General features: G+C 49.3%; 1 protein-coding gene across 1 annotated transcript in view; it reads right to left on the reverse strand.

Moving 5' to 3' along the window:
• Styk1 (serine/threonine/tyrosine kinase 1) overlaps nt 1–4,066 on the reverse strand; it is a 33,615-nt gene extending 29,549 nt beyond the window's left edge. Inside the window, exon 1 of the mRNA XM_051173235.1 lies at nt 3,834–4,066. The gene's annotated coding sequence lies outside the window, so the exon portion shown is untranslated. The remainder of the gene's footprint in view (nt 1–3,833) is intronic.
• Between the last annotated feature and the right edge of the window lie 1,934 nt (nt 4,067–6,000).

Here is a 6,000-nt window from a genome sequence, read left to right on the forward strand (position 1 = left end):
AGTGATGGGATTAAAGGCATGCACCACATGGGTCTAGCTCATCCATTTATTAACCTTTATAAACACACTATGAAATGCAACACATGCATCACAAAGGCCACAGAGTTCTAACTGTGAAACTACAGGAGCCTCCTGAAGGAATTTCTTGAGAAAGGAAGAGGACAGTGGAAGACAGAGTAAGGGAGGGGATGTGAAATCATCACCCTGCAATCCATTATTGTGTGTAAGGAGGGCCCACAAGTTACAACTAATGAAAAAAATTCTGCTCTTTTCTTCTAGCACAGTTCATGCTGCCTCACACCAGGATATGAGTCCCTTCTGGACCTTGGAAGGATCAGATATTGTGGCCTGGAAGGAAATTCAAGGGGCAGGAGACTGGGTAGGCCCACCCAGATTCCAACCCCACTGCCTGACCATAAATCACATAGAAGATAGGATATCCAAGTCAGATTTTCAGCATCCTCTTAGGTTTCCCTATCACAAAGTATACCACTTCTGCCTCTCATACTCACAAATCCTGCTACTGTGCCCCCAGGCTGACCAGAAGCAGCACTAAACTTGGGGCCAAGATCAACGAAGACTCATTGAGCACTTAGCTCAAGATCAGCAGAAGACAAATCAGCACAATCTGACTTAGGGAGGCTGACCCTAAGCCTGTGTGTGCTTGTGTGCATGTGTGGTGTGTGTGTGTGTGTGTGTGCGTGCGCGCGCGTGGTGTGTTGCTTGCACTTATATGGATGTGTTCTGTGCACGCATGTGCAGTGTTCAGCCAGCATCTTCCTCTATTACTCTCACTAGTAGATGCACCTCTGGCAGTGTTCTTGGGGCTGTTTCCAGAGAAGTTTAACTGAGGAGAGAAGACCCTAAGAGAAGCACAGTCTTATGGACTAAGCCCCAGACTGAATGCAAAGGAGAAAGCCGAGAGTCATGGGGTAGCCTGTAATCCCAGCACTGAGGAACTCAAGGCCTGCCTCAGCTGCACCACGAGTTCAAAGCCAGCCTGAGCCACAGGAGACAGAGTGGGGCTCATTCCCTACTTTTGGACCTTGCTGCATGAGTTTTAGTGAAAATCCTCCCCCTTCTGCCGCCAGAGCCACAAGCTGCTCCCACTGCCATGCTTTTCCCCAATTGATAGATGGCCCCTCAAATCATGAACCTAACAAGTCCTTCATCGCTTGGTTTGTTTCTTGTTGAGCATTTAGTCACAGCATGTACAGTTGGGACGGGAGCGAACTAGCAGAGGAGGCTGTCTGCCTTGAGTTGGCAGCAGAGGAGGCTGCCTGCCTTGAGTTGGCAGCAGAGGAGGCTGTCTGCCTTGAGTTGGCAGCAGAGGAGGCTGTCTGCCTTGAGTTGGCAGCAGAGGAGGCTGCCTGCCTTGAGTTAGCAGCAGAGGAGGCTGTCTGCAGTTGGCAGCAGAGGAGGCTGTCTGCCTTGAGTTGGCAGCAGAGGAGGCTGTCTGCCTTGAGTTGGCAGCAGAGGAGGCTGTCTGCAGTTGGTAGCAGAGGAGGCTGTCTGCCTTGAGTTGGCAGCAGAGGAGGCTGTCTGCCTTGAGATGGTAGCAGAGGAGGCTGTCTGCCTTGAGTTGGTAGCAGAGGAGGCTGTCTGCCTTGAGTTGGCAGCAGAGGAGGCTGCCTGCCTTGAGTTGGCAGCAGAGGAGGCTGCCTGCCTTGAGTTGGTAGCAGAGGAGGCTGTCTGCCTTGAGTTGGCAGCAGAGGAGGCTGTCTGCCTTGAGTTGGTAGCAGAGGAGGCTGTCTGCCTTGAGTTGGTAGCAGAGGAGGCTGTCTGCCTTGAGTTGGCAGCAGAGGAGGCTGTCTGCCTTGAGTTGGTAGCAGAGGAGGCTGTCTGCCTTGAGTTGGCAGCAGAGGAGGCTGCCTGCCTTGAGTTGGTAGCAGAGGAGGCTGTCTGCAGTTGGTAGCAGAGGAGGCTGTCTGCAGTTGGTAGCAGAGGAGGCTGTCTGCCTTGAGTTGGTAGCAGAGGAGGCTGTCTGCAGTTGGCAGCAGAGGAGGCTGCCTGCCTTGAGTTGGTAGCAGAGGAGGCTGTCTGCCTTGAGTTGGCAGCAGAGGAGGCTGTCTGCCTTGAGTTGGCAGTGTACAGACACAGGGAAGAAGGTACAAGTAAAGGAACAGGCAGGAGCCCCCGATTTCCCCCACTCCCTTCCATTACCTAAACGTAACCGACCCCAACCATGCACTAGCCTATCTTCTCATCATTCTGGGTAGAGAACGCAAAGAAATTCTTAGAAGTTTGAAAATAAAAGCTTCCAGTCTTTAAACATGGAAGCCCCAGAAACAAGACCGGAAGTGAAATTTCCCTTAGAACCCCCAGAGAGAAGACCACCTACCCTTGCTTGACTCCAAACCCACAGGACCCAAAGACAAGAGTGGGAGGTTTATGCCACCAGCTTTTGTCTTTTGTTTGTTTGGTGTGTGTGTGTGTGTGTGTGTGTGTGTGTGTGTGTGTGTGTGTGGTTATTTGTTACAGCAGCCACAGCACAGGTGAGGTCTCGTGCTAAAACACAACAGATCACACTGTCGTTGAGACCATAGCAAGGGGCGGGAAAGGTGGGGGAAGCATCAGCAGGGGACAGCTGAGCCATTCCTAAGATGTCCTGACCACCTGTGAGTACACAGGTGATGGACTACATTTGAGCTCATACATACAAAGGCTAAACTCTGTCGTGGGTTGGTTGAGTTGTGACCCACTCCATTCATAGGCTGACACTGTAGAACCTCCTACCCCCAAATTTGAACTTAATTAGCAATAGGAACTTTTAAAAGATGAGATAAGAGGATTGATCTTGGTCAAATATGACCGAGGAGCTCATAAAAGGAAGGTGCAAAGGCAGACAAACGTAGGGGGCGGGGGGGGGGGGAACGACTCAGAAGGAGGCCCAGAACAAATCCTTCACAGAGCTCAGAAGCAATGGTCCTCCAGACGCATGGACTTTGCACTTGGATTTCCACAATTTAAAACAAGAGTTTTGGTTGCACAAACCCCTGTCTTTCTGCCAATAATGAAGGCATGGGGGTGAGGTTATAATTTGCAGCGGCACAAATGCTTCCTGACATCTCTGTGAAAGGACCAGTCGCCTGGTGTCTGTGAATGAAGATGCTGATGGAGGCAGAATGATAAACCAGGCAGTCAGCAAAGTCCAGTGTCTGTCCAGAGCCACAGCAGTGAACCAGCAGCTCCCTGCTTCCCCGCACCCTGGACATCCAGTGACTCGCACTGAGTAGGGGGTAAGGCATGGTCTCCTCTACAGAAGAAACTCACGTGGGGAGAAGGCTCTTTACAGAAGGAAGTAACAGAGATGAGAGAGAGAGTCAAAAGAGACAAAATGGGGAAGAAGAAAATAAAAAGATAATAAAGTAGAAAACAGGTTTGGCCCAGCAAGGGACAGAACGCAGTTCTGAAACATGAGATAATACAAATATTATATCATTCAACAAATAGGATCTCACAACCTTATGCAGTAACTGTAACTGCGGTGCCTAATTCCGAGGCTGAATGTACTAAACACCAGATACTCATCTGAAGGTCTATGGACCCTCTTATCAGTAATCCTTGCCTTCTCGTTTTTTCTATACCGTCTAGGTCCCGGCTGTCCCTTCTCCGAGAATTTCATCTTAGGTTCTCATTGCCAAAACTGAAGTTTTCATGCCATAAGAAGCCAGAAGTCAAAAGCCACAAAACACTTGCTCCAAAGAAATACAGATCAACGCACCTTGGTTCTCAGACGGACAGCCTGGCCATTCTACCGCCATCTCCCCCTCCTTCCTTCTCTTCAAACTTCAAACCCACCCCAGATGCAACCCCCAGAAGCCAGCTGCTACCTTGTCCTTCCTCTGGTAACTCCGGTTTCAGATGGAGCTGGCCAGTCAGGGGACTGGAAGGGACAGGTGAGGTACAGCAAGGTGTGCTAGCCTCAAGGAAAGGCTTTCCAGTCTCAGCTTCCCCCAGTGGGCGTGGCTGCCCGCAGAGGATGAAGCCTGGGCGGGTGCCCCACTAGGGGAAGTCTGTGGGCCCTGAGGTTTCCGGAACTCACCACACAGCAGCCAGCAGGAAACCTCGGCCCAAACTGTAAAAGTTGGACTTGTTGCCCAGCGACGACGTGCTCATTTTCGATTGCAAGTGCAGGGGAGAAGTCTGTTTAGGTCGGCACGGATGAAGGGCAATATCGCCACCTGCTGGCAGATGCCGTATCAGCAGTTTCCCCGGAAATTTACAATTACCAAGGAGATCCCAGGCAAGGTTCCCCACCCCAGCCCCAAGGCTTTGCCAGGTGTTACAAGGTAATAAGGACCACAACCAAGACCCAAATACACCTAAAGGGAACCGATGCAAAAGAAAATTCTAGAAGTTGGTCGTAATATATCTAGGATGAAGTTTTAGAAACTCATTATGCGTGGGACCCTCCTGGGGAAAGGGCCTATGGGAAAATAGTTACCTATACTCCTCTGTCTAAGCCAGTAATATCTCAGACCCCTCTGGGGCGGGTAGCATATCAGATATCTTACACATCAGATATTCACATTACAATTCATAACAGTAGCAAAATTATGATTATGAAGTAGCAACAAGATAAGTTTATGATTGGGGCCTCGGCAACATGAGGGACTGTTAAAGGGTGGCAGCATTAGGAAGGTTGGGAACCTCTGGAAGCCCCCTTGACTTACAGCTGAACCTCGAGGGAGGATTATAATTCAACTGGTAGAAGTATTTCATCAAAAAGGGCCTTTTAAAACCCCAATCCTGAGGCAGACAGCTTTGAAACTGAAAGACATTTAATGTGAAGGAGGCAATGATTCTTCCAACTTTGTCTGAAAGCACTGAGACTCCCCCTCCCCCCACTCCTCCCTCCCAGAGAGGCAGCAACACCTAGCCGTGCCCACGCTGTACCTGAAAGGCCTCCCTGACAACAAGGGATCACCAGAGATGCTCTGACGGAAGCTGTGGTCATGCCCAGGACCATGAGTGAGACTGGCAGGTGCTGGGGGACAGTAGACATCAATAACATTTAAGCCAGGCAACAGAAACTGGGGGACCCTGGTTAGGTTAGAGTTAGCCTGGTGGTCATGACTTCCCTTGCCATACTGAGGAGTCTTGGGGACAACTGAGGGAAAGTTTTGTAAGAAAAAAAAAAAAAAAAAAAACAAACAAATGTATTCTACAGTCCACTAAAGGTAGGGAAGTAATTATGGGCTGTGTGACCTCATGCTAACACTGGGTTGGCATAGCCAAAGAACATTGGTCATGAGTAAACGTCCATGTAAGTGTTGTGTTAGTTTTATATCCTAGGTTAGCTCAGGTTGTATGATACTTTTCTATTGCTGATTAAACAAATTACACAAATGCAGTTGCTTGGCTGACACCTTATTACAGTTCTGCACGCCAAAAGTTTAACAAAGGTCTCCTTGTACTAAAATGACTCACTGTATATATTCCTTTCTGAGGGATCTCGGGGGGAAAATGCTTCCTTGCCTTTCCAACATCTGAGACTTCTCCCAGTTTGGTGCAAACTCCTGCTTCCTGTAGTCATTGTCCACAGTAGAGCATCAGGGCTGGGTTAGCATTCAGCTGTCTGAGCTTTCTCAGGGCAACTTCAGACAGCTTACTTTGCAGCACTTTCGTCCACCATCAAAGCTAGCAAGCCATTAACAGGTAGAGCCCTTTCACGTGTTTCAGTAGATCAAACCCAGGGCCTCACAGGCACTAGGGAGTGCTTTACCACTGAAGTACATCCCCAGCCCTTGGTTTCTTCTGGGAGAAAGTTGTTGAGTAGGCAGGGAGTCAGGGAGCTGGAAGGGGAAGCAGATTCTCAGTGAGGACGCTTAATGCTTTCAAGACAGACATTTCATTAAACAGTATTCAAAATGCTTATATTGTTTAGATGACGAGGAGCCAGATGAGCAGCTTGGGGCTCTACTCTGTCCCTGAACCTTAAGTGTAAACAGGTGACAGTAATTATAAATAGCTGTGCCTTCTTGGCCCAACACCAAA

This window comes from Phodopus roborovskii, unplaced genomic scaffold (assembly GCF_943737965.1).
Source record: "Phodopus roborovskii unplaced genomic scaffold, PHOROB, whole genome shotgun sequence".
In the NCBI taxonomy this organism is placed as follows: Eukaryota; Metazoa; Chordata; class Mammalia; order Rodentia; family Cricetidae; genus Phodopus; species Phodopus roborovskii.